This window comes from Hippopotamus amphibius, chromosome 15 (assembly GCF_030028045.1).
Source record: "Hippopotamus amphibius kiboko isolate mHipAmp2 chromosome 15, mHipAmp2.hap2, whole genome shotgun sequence".
In the NCBI taxonomy this organism is placed as follows: domain Eukaryota; kingdom Metazoa; phylum Chordata; class Mammalia; order Artiodactyla; family Hippopotamidae; genus Hippopotamus; species Hippopotamus amphibius.
In genome coordinates, this window is record NC_080200.1 from 22,889,383 (window position 1) to 22,908,556 (window position 19,174).

At 38.8% G+C, this 19,174-nt stretch overlaps 1 pseudogene; it reads left to right on the forward strand.

Annotated features, from left to right (window-relative positions):
- Positions 1-1,345: 1,345 nt before the first annotated feature.
- On the forward strand, positions 1,346-5,462 carry LOC130836367 (putative uncharacterized protein MSANTD5; annotated as a pseudogene).
- The last annotated feature ends 13,712 nt before the right edge of the window (positions 5,463-19,174 follow it).

Genomic DNA, 19,174 nt, shown 5'->3' on the forward strand with positions numbered 1-19,174 from the left:
AGGGCAAACCAAAGCCCATATCCATTGGGCCCTTTTTAGGAGCTACTCTGCCCCAATTGTGCATTAGAACCACCTGAAATCTTCGGAACACCTGCTGCACACACCCTAAACTGTATCATTAAGTGAGCATCTCTGGAAAGGTACACTCATTAGGTTAGTTAAACCCTCTCCAAGTAGTTCCAATCTGAAGCCTGGGTGTGACTCACAGTTAATAAGGACCCTGCCTGTCTGGAGCACAGTGAGGTGGGAATGGACCTAGGAGGCCCCTGCATTCAGGTGAAGCTCATGGCAAACCTCATGATGTTTCTCTAAGGGAGCAGAGCTCAACCCAGGTTGCAGGTGAGAATCACACACAAACACAAATGCCTGGGACTCAGCCCAAAATAATGAAGTCTGAATCATTGGGGTTGACCTTTGAATTGCTTTCCAGCTGATCCTCTGTAAAATCAGGACTGGGAAGGTGTTTTATGGCAGAAATCACTTTAGAGAGGATCTGTGATTTCACTGTCTTTGTAAACTCCTGGGAGAAGTACAGCTGACCGGGAAGTTATTTGAACTGTACACAGTCAAGGTAGAGAACAGAATATCTGGCAAGGCCCCATGCCTGGAGTAGCTCCCTGAAACCTGAGTGAGGAGACTTTCAAGTTTGATTACTGGCATTGCTGGGTGATGGAAGAGGAGCAAATAACACAGAATAAGCAAAGCCCTGGAGGCAAAAATGTCTCAAAGTATTCAAAGAACAAGTACATAAGTGTGGCCGTAGCTTAGACACTGAGAGGAAAGTCATCTTGGTCAGAAGCTGTCAGAAGTGGGTATGAACGAATGTCTGCCTTGTCACATTACAGAAATAAGTTGGTTGCATGCTGAGGACATGAAAGCAGGGTCTCCAGAGAGAAGTAGTGACTGTTGTCCATGGAAGTGACCTTTAATGTCTGGACTTTTTAATACTAACATGAACAAAAAGTCAGTTAGTGCCCCTTATATAAAAGCTGTCAAGAATTTCTGCTTGAACTGAAGTCGTCAGTGGGTGAGAAAAAAAACTTAGGACTTGCTTCTGCATCTCTGCTTCACAAACAGCCTGAGTGCAGTTACCATTTAGAGAAAAGGAACGGTCCTGAAAAGGAGTTGACTTGGAGATGCTGCTACTGTGGGTACTCTGAGTGGAGGGCCCTTCACTTCTCCATGGAAGTGAAGGTGCCTGTAGCTTATGTTTGTGTGCAAAAAAAAAAAAAAAAAAAAAAAATGAGGATCTCTGCACTGGAGAGGGATATTCAGTGCTTATTAGCATTTGGTGAGGGGTAGCATGGTCAGAATTTTGCCTTAGATGGTGCCTTAGACAATTAGCATGAAGGTGAGTTTGAGAAGCCTGAAGTGGAAAGCACAGTGTCCATTTAGGGGTTTTCCTAAATGTCTAGGGATATATTTAGGTGACATGGAAAGAATTAAGGATGACTCTGGAGCCACTACACATTGGGCTAGAGCTGATTTAACATGGTACCACTCCCTCTACCTGCCCCTCCACGTCTTGTCCTGATACAAATGCCATAAATCTGAATCATTGGGTAGATTTGTGGACGATTCTCAGGTAGTCTCCAAGATTCAAAATTAATTCTGAGTAAGGTCCATTGTAGCCTAGACTACATCTGAGACTCTGAGGGCAAAAAATTCTAAGCATTGTGTTACCAACATTCTAGGTGACAGTCTAAGCATGTCCTTCTGTCCTATCCTCAGTTGTCCCATCTATAAACCCCTCTCACATTTCCCCTCTGTGTCCCTCCTTCAGCATATACAAATCTCTTTGAAAAAAGTTCTCTTGTAAGGAGAAAAACTCTGCTCTCCTCCTCTCCTCCCCTACCTAAACCCTTCTTTCAAACTAAGTCTTTCATGAAGTGTCCCATATATGTCTTTACTGTCTGCAACCACCTCCACCAACTGAAGCCTTGGCTCTTCCCCTAACCGTCCATTGAAACCACCCTCTATGTGACACACATAGGCCTTGAGCCAAGCCCAAAGGGCTTTGAGGGTGGTTCATTTGTAAAAATGTCACAACTTCTCACTCTGCCTTTGAGGAAAGGAATCTTAGAGATCCTTGGAATCAACAATGGAGTTAATCCAGTGTTAATCTGTAGTTAATCCTATCATAGTTATCCAATCAAAGGGTGTTGTAGTTACTGCATTAAAGGGATTTTGCAGTTGTAATCAAAGTACTAAGTTAGTTTATCCTCAGTTAATCCAATGAGTTTCCTGGGTGGGTCTGACTCAATCCCAGCCAAGGTATTTACTAGCTGCTGGACCTCCCAAGGGCTTCAGAGACTGCCAGAAGCAGAGAGGAGCAGACACATTTCAGGAGACCACCTAACTTCCTGAATTCCAGCAAGGCAGAGTAAGTGCCAGCTCTCTTCAGCTCTTGGATTAGGCCCTGAGGCTTCAGAGAAAACTCAGAATAAAAATGGAGGTAAGTTGGAGGAAACCTCATTCCTGTGTATTTGTGGGAGTCTGGCTGGGCTATTTGTTTTTTATTTTATTTCATAAGTACTTACAGCCATTAAAATGTATGCCTGAAACCTTCTCTGTTCTTTGCAAATATTCACTCATTTAATCCTCATAGCAGCCCTGATGGTAGGTGTTAGGACTAGACTCATCTCACAGAGAAGGCACTGAGGTACTTTATGGCAACTACCCTGGACAGGGACTCACAGTTTTAACTTCAGAGTTAGGAATGAGAATCTCAGCATTGTGGCTCCTGGGTGGGTCCATGAACTTCACAACTGTTCTGGGCTGCCATTCACGTGCTTGATAGGTGCCTCTCACAAATTTATGGTTTTAATGGGATTATGTGTTTACTATGATATTTCATCTTAGGTAGATTATTTCTCATCTCTGGAAGTTCCATGTAGGCTGCTTATATCTTCCTATTATCTCATGCTACTGCTTCCTCTCCACACTGGATCACAGGGAGTCCATTTCTAGAGGCTGCTTTAAAGTCCTTCTCTACTAATTCTGCCATCTGTGTCATCGGAGTCTATGGATCAATTTTCTGCTAGTGCTGAATTGTATTTCTTTTTTGTTGCATGTGAGGTAAATCTAAGTGGGAGATCCACGTTGTGCATTTTGGGGTGCTGGATAGTCTGAATTCCTTTAACTAATGTTGGGTTTTGTTTTGGTGCAAGAATTGTACTTCAAAACAGTTTCGACCTTTTGAGGATTGCTTTGAATCATTGTTAGTTGGGACCGGAACAGGCTTTGGTCTGGATAATTTGGCTCCACTAGTGAGGCAATACCCTTTCTGAGCAGTTTATTTATGAAAACCTTGAATTAGGGTTTCTGCTTTCACTCTGGCTACTGGGGACAAAGATTCCAATTGGCCTGAATGACCCCAGCAAACTCCCAGCCTGCTCATTTCCAGTGGCTCTTACCCAGTCCAGGCAATTCCAGCCCATTACAGGGCTCATGTGTCATTGGACAGGGGACCTCCCTGTAAATCTTCAGATTTCCTTTCATCTCTCTCTCTCTTCTCTGCCATTTCTTTGTCCTGTACCTATTGTGAGACCTGATATCCAGCAGTGTGCACTCCTCCAAGATCTCAACCTGGACACCCAGGCCCTGTTTGGATCCCTCTCCTTGCTCTAAGATCTGGACACCCTGTGGCACTCTGCATGGTCCTTGTAGATCCCCTTCACTTGTATTTTTCTTTCAAACCACTATTCTGTGTTCCTATTGTCCCTTGTCTGAAAACCTTTGGTTCAGTAGTTCCTCTGGCTTTCTCCTGGCTCAATGCAAGGGTGAATAAAGAGAGCACTCTGGTTTGTATTGAAATAACTCATTGGTTTAACAGTTTGCAGCTGATATTCTGTTATTGCAGCATATGTTTTCTAGATCTGTTCTGATGATTTAAGAGTTTGATTTTTATTTTCATTGCTGTGATTGGCTAATTTAAGCAGTCACAGGTAAGTTGTTAAGAGATTATGTACTGTGTCAATAGTCACCTTTTATTTTTCATTAGAAAGTGACAATTCAGGCTGAAATTACTACACACCTCCAGGAAGCAGAGAAGGTAAAAGAAACCCAGGAAGAAGAAATGCCCTCCGGTAAGATGTTCTCAGTCATGTTTAAGTAGAGAAAACTTTCTATCTCACCTCCTTCATCTTCCCGGTCTGAACTGCTGATCTCAGGCCCCAGGGATGACAGGGCTTCCTCAGAGTCCTGGGAGCTCTCTGTCCCTGCCCCCAGCCCTGGTGACTGGAGGCAGTGAAAGGCCCCATTAGGGGTTGGGAAGTGAGCCCCTCTTCAGGAGAGCCCTCCTAGGCAGTAAATGAACCACCAAAGCCCTGTCAATATTCTCTGACATTAACTTATGCAACTGGAATAACATCAGGCTCTCAAATGCTTCCTGACCTGTTCCAGTGACTGTATGGCTTGGGCATTAGGACTCATGTTGATAATAAATCCCTCAACATCTCAAGTTAGGTTTTGTTACCTCCCACTAACTGGATAAAGTCATGCTTGGACCTATCAGTGTAGAGGGAGGGTCTCTGAGAAACCCTCAGGTGCACATGTGAGCTATGCCAAAGCATATCTACATCCCTCTCTCCTTTCCAGACCAGTGTGTTAAACCTTGGAGCGACCGTGAGATTAGGAGTTTCCTACAAGAATGGGAACTCCTTGAAGGGGAAGAGTTAAAGAAGAATTTTCAGCTAGCATCGAGGATCATTGCCAGGCATCTTCAAGCAAAGGGGCATATATAAGTGCAGGAGAAAATGTCTCCAGATGCTAATAAACTTGCAGGACTTATACTGGACCATCCATAAAGCTAACCAGAGGACAAGGAGTGAACTCTTGCCATGTCCTTATGGAGAGGCCCTTCACAGGATCCTAGGACACAGAGGGGAGGACAAGGACTTCTCAGGTTTGTCTTGTATATTCATCTTTGTGGTTATTTAGTTAGTGGCATCAGCTGGCCCAGACATTGCACTGTCTCCTGAGAAGGGCAGCATGATGGGACTGGTCCCTACTCACAGCACAAAGGACATGATGCTGAGCCTCCTCCTGCCCCTCCTATTTCTCCTCTTTGTCCCCAAGACAATGAGGAACTTTGCTTATGACCTGGTTTAGAATATACATGCCCTCCTGGGCCAAAGTAATAGGCAAAGATTCAGGAAAAGCATGGGTGATGTTCTCATGATGTCTCCCATGTGCATCTCTCTCTTTCAGATCCTCCCTGTGCAGAAGTGGCTGACCTCCCACTACCCCAGTACCAGCCCCCCACCTGTGCAATACCTGATCACTTTGAGAAGATGCTGTGGACTTCCCCACATATGATCTACATAGAGGATCCTCAGTTACCCAGATGGGAGCCCTGGAACATGAACCTTCCACAGTCAAGTCCATGCCTGTTTCCTGTGTTTCTTCCCCCACACCCTGGCCTCCAGCAACAGTGGTCAACTTTCTCTGACACTGAGTGAGGTGGAGGAATTACAATTGGAACCTGGATCCAAATTTGATTCAAAAGACAAAAGTCTAGCACAATTCCATATGCTTATTGCTTTTTTCTTCCTAGACCAATGTAAGGAGAAAAAAAAAATTTGGCAATAAATGATCATGACCCTCATCCCTTTCTACTTTGTGCTGGATACTTGGATGGGACCCAGAAGAGTCCAAGGGGCAGGGAGGGTGTTCACTTTCCAGGTAACTTGGGACCTAGTAATTTCTCTCTCTACTCTCTCCATCATGCTTCCTACATGGAGGATCCTTTAACATCAGGGACAACTTAGACATTCAGAAATAACTGTGCTCAATCCTGCCTTCATCATTTCCTGTGATCACAGAACTTTATTGTTTCTAAGCCTAAAGTTCTTCCCATTAACATGGAACCTGGTGTTTCTTATGTGAAAAGATAATTTTAGGATATAAACACATGGCAAAATCACTTAATCTTTTTTTTTTTTTTAATAACAAACTTTATTTTGAGATCATTGTAGTTTCACATGTTGTCATGACAAATAATACAGAGGGGTCCCAGAGAGATCCCTTGTATCCTTTATTCAGGTTCCCCTCATGGTAACATCTCAGAAAACCAAAGTACAATAACATAACCAGTATATTGACTGGACACAGACAAAATAGTGAAATTCCACCACTGCACGATTCCTTATTTTGTCTTTTATGGCCACACACATGACCTTCCCACACTCACTCCTTCCTTAACTCCTGGCAGCACTAAGAAGTTCTCCATTTCTATCATCTATCTATCTATCATCTATCTATCATCTATCTACCATCTATCTATCATCTATCTATCAATCCATATATATAATTTCAAGAATTTGCATAAGTGAAATCATAGAGTATGTAACCTTTGGGGACTGGCTTTTTTCACTCATGATAATCTCAAGATTCATTGAGATTTTATTGCTGAATAGTGTTCCACGGATGGATGGATTGTACCACAGTTTAACCATTCACCCGTTGAAGGTCATCTAGATTGTTTCTCGTTTGGGACTATTGTAAGTAAAGCTGTTATATACATATAGGTAGACATTTTTGTAACCACAAGTCTGTGTGGGAAAATGGAGTGCAACATCCATGTGTATGATAATTGCATGCTTAATTGTTCAAGGAAACTGCCCATCCAGTTTTCAGATAGCTATATCGTTACATAGTCCTACTAGCAACATATGAATGATTCTGTTTCCTCACCCTCATTTGATGTTGTCACAGTTTATATTTTAGCACTTCTGACAGTCCTCTAGTGAGTGGCATCAGTAGACTCAGCCTATTGTAGTGTGCTCTAAGCAGAGCTTAGAATGATGGGTCTGGCCTCTGCTCATAGGTTTCTTTGCATGTCATCACAACGTGGTGATACTTCATTGTGATCTCAATTTGCAGTCCTTATTGACAAATGACATTGAACATCATTCCATGTGCTTATTTGCTATCAATATATCCTCTTCAGTGATAGGTCTCTTGATGTTTTTGGTCCATTTTCTAATTGGATTGTTTCTACTCTTCTGAATTGAGAATTATTTATTCTAGTCGACTATGAGATGTGCCTTGGGTAAATATTTTCTCCTCTGTGGATTGTTTATTTATTTCTCTGCAAAAACTCATATGAATAGGAGGAAAAGTTTTAAATTTTGATTAGGTCAAATTTCTCAATTTTTCTAATGAGCAATGCTTTTGGTGTCAAACATAGGAACACTTTTCCTAGCCCAAGGATTTTCTCCTATATTTTTCAAGAAGTTTTACAGTTTTACATTTAAGTCCATGATACATTTGGGTTAAGTTTTAATTAAAGTGTGAGGTTAGGTCAAGGTTCATTTTTGTGTATGTGGCTGTGGATGTCAGTTCCTCTAGCACCACTTTTGAAGAGATTGTCATTTTTCTTGCACTTTTGTCAAAAATTAGGTGGGCACATTCCTGTGAGTCAAAGAGTTCTCTACATTGTTCCATTGATCTACATGTCTGTCACTCTGTCAGTACCACACAGTCTTGATTACTTAGCTGTATAATGAGTAATGAAATCCTGTAAAGTGAGTTTTTCCACTTTAATCTTTGATTCTCAAATATTGAACCAGCCTTGCATCACTGAAATACACCACTTATCCTTCATCAAATCTTTTTACATATTGCTGATTTTAATTTAGCAATATTTTGTTAGTGATGTCTGCATTAATATTCAAGAGGGATGCTGTTTTAGAGCTTTTCATTATTGTTGTTGTACTGTCTTTGTCTGGTTTTGGGATCAAGGTATACTAGCTATATAAAATGAATTGGCAAGTGTTCCCACCAGTTTTATTTTCTAGGAGATATTGTGTAGAATTAATGTTAAAAGGCTTTAAATGCTTGATAGAACTCTTCAGTGAAACCACCTGAGCCTGCTTTCTTGCTTGCTTGCTTTCTTCCTTCTTTCCTTCCTACCTTCCTTCCTTCCTACCTTCCTTCCTTCCTTCCTCTTTCTTTCTTTCTTCCGTTCCTTTCTTTCTCTTTTTAAATTTTAAAATATTTTTTTCAGTTTCTTTAATAGTATGAGGGTATTCAAATTATCTATTTTATATGAGGTGATTTGTGATATTGTGTGTTTTTTTAGGAATTGGTTTATTTCCTCTAAATTGTCAAGTTTTATGTGTATACAATCATTCATAGTATTCCCTTGTTTACTTTTTGCTATTTACAGGAACTGTAGTGATGTCTCTTTGTTTCATTCCTGCTATTGATAATTTGTCTTGTCCTTTTTTTCTTAGTTAGTGTTGCTCAAGCTTTGTCTACTTGATCATTTAAAAGAATGTCATTTGTTTCACTGAATTTTCCCTATTCTGTTTGCAATTTTATTTCTGCCCATATCATTATTCTCTTCTTTCTGCTTTCTTTGTATTTAGTTTGCTATTCTTATTCTAGGTTCTTGATGTGCTAGATTAGATTATTGTTCAAAGACTTTTACTTTTTTCTAGTGAATGAACTTAGTACCATGAATTTTATTTTCACCATTGCTTTCACTGTGTCCCATGAATTTTAATATGCTGTATTTTTATTTTATTTTCTTTAAATTTATTTTTTAATTGCTCTTTAGACTTGCTTTTTGACCCATGTGTTATTTAGAACTGGGTTACTGAGTTTCTAAGGGTTGGAGATATTTATGTTGCCATTATGTTATTTTAGTAAATTAACTTTTTTATTTATTGGATTTATTTTTTTATTGGCTATGTTGGGTCTGTTGCTGCACACGGGCTTTCTCTATTTGCTGAGAGTGGGGGCTACTCTTCATTGTGGTGCATGGGCTCCTCATTGTGGTGGCTTCTCTTATGGCAGAGCATGGGCTCTAGGCATGAGGGCTTCAGTAGTTTTGGCACATGGGCTCCATAGTTGTGGCTCACAGGCTCTAGAGCACAGGATCAATAGTTGTGGTGCACAGGCTTAGTTGATCTATGTAATGTGGTATATTCCTGGGGCAGGGTTTGAACTGGTGTCCCCTGCATTGGCAGGCAGATTCTTAACCACCATGCCACCTAGGAAGTCCGACATTACTATTGATTTTCTGGTTTGATTACATTAAGGCCAGAGAACACACCCCATATGATTCAATTTTTAAAATTTGTTGAGACTTTTTTTATGGCTCAGGAGATGTTCTTGTTGCATATTCTGGGGGCACTTGAAAAAAAACTATATCCTAATGTTGAATGAAGTGCTTTATAAATGTTGATAAAGATTCTCTTGTTTGATAGGTTGTTGAGTTCTTCCATTTCCTTGCAGAATTTCTGCCCAGTTATTCTATGTTCTAATATTGAGAGGGGTGCCAAAGTGTTCATTTCCCTTTGTGCATTTGCCTATTTCTCCTTTCAGTTTCTATACGTGTTTTGCTTCCCATATTTTACAGTTGTGTTCCCTGGTAAATACACATTTAGGATTGCTATGCATTCTTGTTGGATTAAGTTTTTTGATTATGTTGATTTCCCTGGGTCTCAAAATATATATTTTTTTCTTAAGCCTACCTTATCTGATTAGTGTCTCCACTCTTGCTTTCTTGGATTAATGTTTGCATCTTTTTCCACCCATGTACTTTCAATCTACCTATATTATTACATTTGAAGTGAGTTTCTGGTAGACTGCATATGTGGATCACATTTTTAAATCCAGTCTGTCAACTGTCTTTAATTGGTTTGTTTAGACCATTTACATTACTAATAAGAAAAATAATATCAAAATGTGCACTTTAAATATATGCAGTTTATTGTATGTTAATTGTATATCAATAAAAGTTGTTAAAAAAACTCAAAATATCTCTACAAATACAGCATAAAGAAGGCTTAGTATTACTTTTTATTTGACAACTCTTCCCATGTAATTAACATATCCAATAAGCATAATTTAATACTGCTTTTTTTATAAGGTAAGAGACAAAATCTTTTGAGATTTTACAGGGGCTTTACAGAAAATTTAAAAATTATTTGAGGTCAAAAAACTTTATTAATATTTGACTTTAGGAATTTTGTTAAAAATAATAAAATGTTTATAACACGTGGTCAAATAGAATTATATAGCACTATGGGAAAATACTTAACTATTTAATCATAATGACATGGGCATTGCAGGCAAATACAGACAAACAGATAGTTGTAAAATAAATAAATTTAATAACTGAGCCCTTTTGATAGAGAAGATTCAGTTTTCTTCACTAATCAAAGACATGATAGAAACAACAAAGGAAGTTATTTTGGTAAGACACAAAATCTTTGCTTTATAGCCAGGTTACTTCAAAAGTAAAGAAAATAAATTATTTGCTTGCAATTTCTTATTAAGAACATGCCACTCATCTAATTAAAATGTCATTTTAACAGAGAGCATAGCAAATTTTAATTTTGTACCAACTTACTTCTGATAGTAAAACTAATTTAAAAAGTTAATTGTATTCATTCTAATCTTGGCCAGGTTAACAACACATAAAATTCCTTTCCAAAGATTCCTTTGTAGAGATCTGTGAGAATTGCCTCTGTTAAAAATTTTCACCCATAATTTGTTTCTTCCAGTTTTCTCAGGAACTTATCTATCAGCTCCAGGTGACCTTTAAGGTGTAGTTCTAATAGCTCTGGTAACTAACAGAAATTGATGAGTTTTTCTACTAATATTAATTTGTGTTTCTGTTGGCTATTTAGGAGAATAACAGGGCAGCTTACCCTAATATCCCTCATAGTCTTATCAACTCTGTGAGGGTCTCACATGGGGCCCTTTTTGAGGGTATACATGGGGTGTCTGTAAGATACTAACTTGGTAGACTTTTGTTGATGGTCTTATCCTAAACATCTTGAAAATTGCTCAGCTATGGTCATGAATTCGATCAATTTCCCTCCCTGTAATACTTATGAATAATTTAGTGTAAAATATTTCCATCTTGCTTTTTAGCAAACTAAGCCCAGGCATATGATGTGGTTCCCCTAAGCCATGGTGTATCAGGTCCAACAATCGATCCTCATCTTCTAATTACCACTGTCATTTACCACCTGAAATGTATAAGAGGTCTGAAATGGGCATCCCTGCTCAATTCGACATTTCTTAAACTATTTCCAACAACAACTGACAAAAACAGCAGATATTACCATCGTTTTCATGATGCCATATCTCTTATACTGATTCATGCTACCTTTCTCAGGGCTGTAGCATGTGAGCTTCATAGGCTCTCACACAGAAATAATCCTTGCTTGGTTTAATGCTCTGTGGTTGCCATGTGAAATTCTTGATTATTCTATATCTGAGTGTGCTTGTGAGCAGAGGAGATATACTGCAGTTTTATTCCAGCAGCAGGACCTGTTTATGTAAGCTCAGGCAGCAGCACATGGAGCAATGGCCTGGCCTCCCCATATGTACATTCCCATCTGTTTTCAGGACTCCACAAGACCCCAAGGGAGGGGCTAGGTTGGAACCTGGACCCAAACTAATGGTGGTGATGAGAAAGCAGCTGCAGATGCAACAACAATGGTTGAAGTAGCCACTGCCTAGGAGAGAGTAGTAGCTTTGCATGGCAGGAAAAAATGACCCATGGTGGATGTGGGAGCCAATTTAACCTTCTATCCCAGAGCCCATTACTGTGATGTGTACAAAATTATACACTATCTCACCTGGGTGCCAAGACAAGAAATGCTAAGGAGCACAGACAGTACTTTTTAAATAAATTATTACAAAATGAGACTGCACAAATTGTCATTGCAATAAAGCATGCCAGGGAATTGTTAGCTTTCCTCAGAGTACAGAATATAGGGTTTTAAAAAGCTGTTTCTACACTGCAAATCAAATATTGATAGGTTTGGAAGCAGAAATACTATTTAAAAATGTTAAACTTAATATGAAGGATCTCTGATGGAAAAGAATACTCCTTTAATGTAAAGTTCCAGAAAGCAATTATTAACAAATTTTATATCAACTTACCTTATAACTAAGTATATGGTAATAAAATGAATGAAAAGGGATTTGAAACATCAAGCTAGTTCTAGTTTCTTATATACTGTTCACAAATTACCAGAAATTTGAGAGAAATAATTGAAATGCCAATGATCAATTTTATATTTAAAATTAAATTCAGATTTACATGAAAATGGTCTGTATGAATTAATGAATTAAAATTGGTTAATAAGGAACTCTTTCTAGAAAAAAAATCTCATTGTGAATCATTAGCTCTACATTGATAAAAAGTTATATATATATATTTTTTAAAATTTATTTATTTATTATTTTTTGAGGGGTACACCAAGTTCAATCAACTGTTTTTATACACACATCCCCATATTCCCTCCCTTCCTTGACTCCCCCCGCCTCGAGTCCCCCCCCACCCTCCCCGCCCCAGTCCTCTAAGGCATCTTCCATCCTCGAGTTGGACTCCCTTTGTTATACAGCAACTTCCCACTGACTATTTTAAAGTTGGTAGTATATATATGTCTGTGCTACTCTCTCACTTTGTCTCAGCTTCCCCTTCACCCCCCGACCCCTCCCAAACCATGAGATCTCCAGTCCATTCTCTGTATCTGTGTCCTTGTTCTTGTCACTGAGTCCATCAGTACCATTTTTAGGTTCCGTATATGTGAGTTAGCACACAATATTTGTCTTTTTCTTTCTGACTTACTTCACTCTATATGACAGACTCTAGGTCTATCCACCTCATGACATATAGCTCCATCTCATCCCTTTTTATAGCTGAGTAATATTCCATTGTACATATATGCCACATCTTCGTTATCCATTCATTTGTCGATGGGCATTTCGGTTGCTTCCATGTCCTGGCTATTGTAAAGAGTGCTGCAATAAACATTATGGTACACATTTCTTTTGGGATTATGGTTTTCTTTGGGTATATGCCCAGTAGTGGGATTACTGGATCATATGGTAGTTCTATTTGCAGTTTTCTAAGGAACCTCCAAATTGTTTTCCACAGTGGCTATACCAACTCACAGTCCCACCAACAGTGCAGGAGAGTTCCCTTTTCTCCACACCCTCTCCAACATTTGTGGTTTCCAGATTTTGTGATGATGGCCATTCTGATCGGTGTGAGGTGATACCTCATTGTGGCTTTCACTTGCATTTCTCTGATGAGTAGTGATGTGGAGCATCTTTTCATGTGTTTGTTGGCCATCTGTATGTCTTCTTTGGAGAAATGTCTATTTAGGTCTTCTGCCCATTTGTGGATTGGGTTATTTGCTTTTTTGGTATTAAGCTTCATGAGCTGTTTGTATATTTTGGAGATTAATCCTTTGTCCGTTGTTTCATTGGCAATTATTTTTTCCCATTCTGAGGGTTGCCTTCTAGTCTTGTTTATGGTTTCTTTCACTGTGCAAAAGCTTTTAAGTTTCATGAGGTCCCATTTGTTTATTCTTGATTTTATTTCCATGATTCTAGGAGGTGGGTCAAAGAGGATCTTGCTTTGATGCATGTCATAGAGTGTTCTGCCTATGTTTTCCTCTAGGAGTTTGATAGTGTCTGGCCTTACATGTAGGTATTTAATCCATTTGGAGTTTATTTTTGTGGATGGTGTTAGGAAGTGTTCTAATTTCATTCTTTTATATGTTGCTGTCCAATTTTCCCAACACCACTTATTGAAGAGGCTGTCTTTTTTCCATTGTATACTCGCACCTCCTTTGTCAAAGATAAGGTGCCCATATGTGTTTGGGCTTACTTCTGAGTTCTCTATTCTATTCCATTGATCTTCCTTTCTATTTTTGTGCCAGTACCATACTGTCTTGATCACTATGGCCTTGTAGTATAGTTTGAAGTCAGGAAGCCTGATTCCTCCAACTCCATTTTTCCTTCTCAAGATTGCTTTGGCTATTTGGGGTCTTTTGCATTTCCATACAAATCATAAGATTTCTTGCTCTAGTTCTGTGAAAAATGCCATTGGTAATTTGTTTGGGATTGCATTGAATCTGTAAATTGCTTTGGGTAGTACAGTCATTTTCACAATGTTGGTTCTTCCAATCCAGGAACATGGTATATCCCTCCAGCTGTTTGTGTCGTCTTTGCTTTTTTTCATCAATGTCTTAAAGCTTTCTGCATACAGATCTTTTGCCTCCTTAGGCAGGTTTCTTCCTAGGTATTTTATTCTTTTGGTTGCAATGGTGAATGGGAGAGTTTCCTTCATTTCTCTTTCTGCTCTTCCGTTGTTAGTGTATAGGAATGCAAGAGATTTCTGTGCATTAATTTTGTATCCTGCTACTTTACTAAACTCATCAATTAGTGCTAGCAGTTTTCTGGTAGAGTCTTTAGGGTTTTCTATATATAATATCATGTCATCTGCAAAGAGTGACAATTTGACTTCTTCCTTTCCAATTTGGATTCCTTTGATTTCTTTTTCTTCTCTGATTGCTGTGGCTAAAACTTCCAAAACTATGTTGAATAATAGTGGTGAGAGTGGACACCCTTGTCTTGTTCCTGTTCTTAGAGGGAATTCTTCCAGTTTTTCCCCATTGAGAACGATGTTGGCTTTTGGTTTGTCATATATGGCTTTTATTATGTTGAGGTAATTTCCTTCTATGCCCATTTTCTGGAGAGCTTTTGTCATAAATGGATATTGAACTTTGTCAAAAGCTTTTTCTGCATCTATTGAGATGATCATATGGTTTTTATCCTTCAAGTTGTTGATATGATGTATCACGTTCATTGATTTGCATATATTGAAGAATCCTTGCATCCCAGGGATAAACCCCACTTGATCATGGTGTATGATTTTTTTAACGTGCTGTTGGAGTCTGTTAGCTAGTATTTTGTTGAGGATTTTTGCATCTATATTCATCAGTGATATTGGTCTGTAGTTTTCTTTTTTTGTGACATCTTTGCCTGGTTTTGGTATCAGGGTGATGGTGGCCTCGTAGAATGAGTTTGGGAGTGTTCCGCCTTCTGCAATATTTTGGAAGCGTTTGAGAAGGATAGGTGTTATCTCTTCTCGAAATGTTTGATAGAATTCACCCGTGAACCCATCTGGTCCTGGGCTTTTGTGTGTTGGGAGATTTTTAATCACTGCCTCAATTTCCATACTTGTGATTGGTCTGTTCATGGTTTCTATTTCTTCCTGGTTCAGTCTTGGAAGATTGTATTTTTCTAAGAATGTATCCATTTCTTCCAGGTTATCCAATTGATTGGCATAGAGTTGCTTGTAGTAGTCTCTCATGATGTTTTGTATTTCTGAGGTATCCGTTGTTACTTCTCCTTTTTCATTTCTAATTCTGTTGACTTTCATCTTCTCCCTTTTTTTCTTGATGAGTCTGGCTAGTGGTTTCTCAATTTTGTTAATCTTCTCAAAGAACCAGCTTTTAGTTTTATTTATTTTTCTTATGGTTTCTTTCCTTTCTTTTTCATTTAAATCTGCTTTGATCTTTATGATTTCTTTCCTTCTGCTCACTTTGGGGTTTCTTTGTTCTTCTTTCTCTAGTTGTTTGAGGTGTAAGGTTAGGTTGTTTATTCGATCATTGTCTTGTTTCTTAAGGTAGGATTGTATTGCTATAAACTTCCCTCTTAGAACTGCTTTTGCTGCGTCCCATAGGTTTTGGGTTGTTGTGTTTTCGTTGTCATTTGTTTCTAGATATTTTTTGATTTCCTCTTTGATTTCTTTAGTTATTCCTTGGTTGTTTAAGAGTGAATTGTTTAGCCTCCATGTGTTTGTATTTTTTGCAGTTTTTTTTCCTGTAATTGATATCTAGTCTCAGGGCATTGTGGTCTGAGAAGATGCTTGATATGATTTCAATTTTCTTGAATTTGCTGAGGTTTGATTTGTGACCCAAGATGTGATCTATCCTGGAAACTGTTCCATGTGCACTTGAGAAGAAAGTGTAGTCTGTCATTTTTGGATGGAATGTCCTATAAATATCCATTAAGTCGAGATGGTCTAATGTGTCATTTAAAGCTTGTGTGTCTTTATTTATTTTCTGTTTGGATGATCTGTCCATTGATGTAAGTGGGGTGTTCAAGTCTCCCACTATTATTGTGTTACTGTCGATGTCCCCTTTTATAGCTGTTAGCATTTGCCTTATGTATTGAGGTGCTCCTATATTGGGGGCATAGATATTTACAATTGTGATATGTTCTTCTTGAATGGATCCCTTGATCGTTATGTAGTGTCCTTCCTTGTCTCTTTTAATAGTCTTTACTTTCAAGTCTAATGTGTCTGATATGAGTATTGCTACTCCAGCTTTCTTTTGACTTCCATTTGCATGGAATATCTTTTTCCATCCCTTTCCTTTCAGTCTATATGTATCCCTTGGTCTGAAGTGTGTTTCTTGTAGGCAGCATATAGAAGGGTCTTGTTTTTGTATCCATTCAGCCAGTCTGTGTCTTTTGGTTGGAGCGTTTAATCCATTTACATTTGAAGTGATTAATGACGTGTGTTCCAATTACCATTTTCTGAATTGTTTTGGGTTTGTATTTGTAGGTGTTTTCCTTTTCTTGTGTTTCCTACTTAGAGAAGTTCCTTTAGCACTTGTTGTAAGGCTGGTTTGGTGGTGCTGAATTCTCTTAACTTTTGCTTGTCTGGAAAGCTTTGGATTTCTCCCTCAAATCTGAATGAGATTCTTGCTGGGTAGAGTATTCTTGGCTGTAGGTTTCTCTCTTTCAGGACTTTCACTATATCCTGCCATTCCCTTGTGGCCTGCAGAATTTCTCTAGAGAGGTCAGCTGTTATCCTTATGGGTTTTCCCTTATATGTTATTTGTTGATTTTCCCTTGCTGCTTTTAATATTTTTTCTTTGTGTTTAATTGTCATTAGTTTGATTAATATGTGTCTTGGTGGATTTCTCCTTGGGTTTATTCTGTATGGGACTCTCTGTGCTTCTTGGACTTGGTTAATTCTTTCCTTTCCCATGTTGGGGAAGTTTTCCACTATAAGTTCTTCAAATATTTTCTCAGACCCTTTCTTGTTTTCTTCTTCTTCTGGGATGCCTATAATTCGAATGTTGGTACATTTAAGGTTATCACTGAGGTCTCTGAGGCTGTCTTCTATTCTTTTTATTCTTTTTTCTTTTTCCTGCTCTGTAGCAGTTATTTCCCCCGTTCTATCTTCCCACTCACTTATTCCTTCTTCTGCCTCAGTCATTCTGCTGGTTATAGCATCTAGGGTATTTTTAATTTCAGTTATTTTGTTCCCCATTGCTGTTTGTTTTTCTGAGTTCTTATGAACTGTTTCTTGTACTTTCTCTATTTTGTTATCGAGATTTTGTATCATTTTGACTATCATTACTCTAAATTCTTTTTCAGGCATTTTTCCTATTTCCTCTTCATTTATTTGGTCTTGTGGGGTTTTTTTCCTACTCCTTTGCCTGCATGGTGTTTCTTTGTTTCCTCATGGTTGTCCAAACTTTTGGGGTTACTTGTCCTGGTGATAGAGGTGTTTATAGAAGACTGTCCAAGCCTCAGACTAATGTCCAAGTATTGGATTAAATGAATATTAAGTCTAGGAAACACATACATATATAAGACACACAATTACTGAATCCATTAGGACATAGGGCTCTAGAAAGACCTGACAGAACCCCAGTGTGCTATCAGATATTCAAAGAGAAACCCAACAGAAATTGAAAACTGAAACAGAACAAACCAGAGACAAAAGCAAAAGCAAACAAACAACAAATAACACCCTACACCTACAAACATCAATCCAGGGAGATTTTGTAAGCTAGGATCCAATATAGAAAAGACCTGGAGTACCACCAGAGAGAATGGAGATTCTCAGAATGTAATTAGACAACTGTACTAAGAACTAAGATAAAGACAAAAGCCTTATATTAAATACCAAGGCAGTGCGTCATCTGGAGAATAGAGCAAGGATTCTGAGCAGACCGATAGTGTTGCTTATAAGTATGTTAAGATAAAATAAACTTAAAAAGGCTGAAAGAAAGGGGAACAGAAGAGCGTAATGTGTTTGGAAATATGCAAATAAAAAGAAAGGAATAGAAATGTATAAAAAATAGAGATGAAAGGAAAGTATGAGAGATATTTTGTCCGTACTACCAAAAACTTAGCTAGGTATAGAATTATATAAAAAGGCAAAAAAATAATAATAATAATAATAAATATCATTAAAAATTTGTGTTATAAAACTTGTAGATCCCTTAGGGCTAAGATTGTATTTAATAAATCAAAAGCAATAAAAATTATCATTAAAAAATTATGTTATAAAACTTGTAGATCCCTTAGGGCGAAGATCATATTTAATAAATCAAAAAAAAAAAAAAAAAGAGAGAGAGAGAAAGAAAAAAAAAAAATCCAGAACTGATCCCAGAATGCACCAGTTCAATAGGAATTGATACTACTATTTCTGTTTCCTTAGCGTCTCAGCTGTAAGTGTCCTTCTCCTTGCCTTGGGTTTTTTTTTTTTTTTTTTTTTTTTGCGTTATTCTGTGACCAGCAGAGGTTCCTTTATTGTTCGTCTGTAAGCGTGGGTGTGTGGGGAGGGAGAGGGTACAATAGTGACTCCTTTTCCTGGGAGTGAGTGAGCAGTGGCGCACTGTTGTTTCAGTCAGGCTTGGAGGTGCCTGTTGCAGAGGGCGCTGGTGGCTCAGGCGTAAACAGAAAGTCTTAGAGTTGGGCCTCTCTCGGGATTTTTTTCTTATTGATGCTGGTTTTTTTTTTTTTTTTTTTCTCTTGGCAGCCTCCCTGCTGCTGGAGTTGCAAGGGGTTTTAATCTAGCCCTGCCCGAGTGCCTGAGGGTGCTTGTTATCCCTGAGCGCCTTAGGTGGCCCGCAGGACGTCTCTCCACTGCCTGTTGCAGAGGCCCGGAAAGAGAGGGAGAGACTATGTGTGCAGCTCCTCCCCCCTGCCCGTGAGCCTGCAGCCTCCAGCCGCCATCATGGCCGGGCAGCTCTCAGGGACGGGCACTCCTCTCCGCGGACCTCCTCCCTCCTGTGCTCTCGGTTGGTCACCCTACTGGCAACAATGTTTCTCACCCTGAACCAGCTCTCTGGTTCCCACGCTCCCGCTCCTGGACCCTCCGTTCAGCCGCAGATCAGTGTCTCAGTCCGGGAATGCTGAGCTGCGTTGCGGACCCTCCGTATGTTTCTCACTCTCTCCTGTCTGCCCAACATTGTAATACATTTAAGAGTAGAACATGATGTTTTGATATATGTATATATTGCAAAAAGATTACCATAATAAGTTTAGTTAAAATCCACCACCAAATTGCAATTGTTTCCTTGTGATGATGATTTTTAAAATC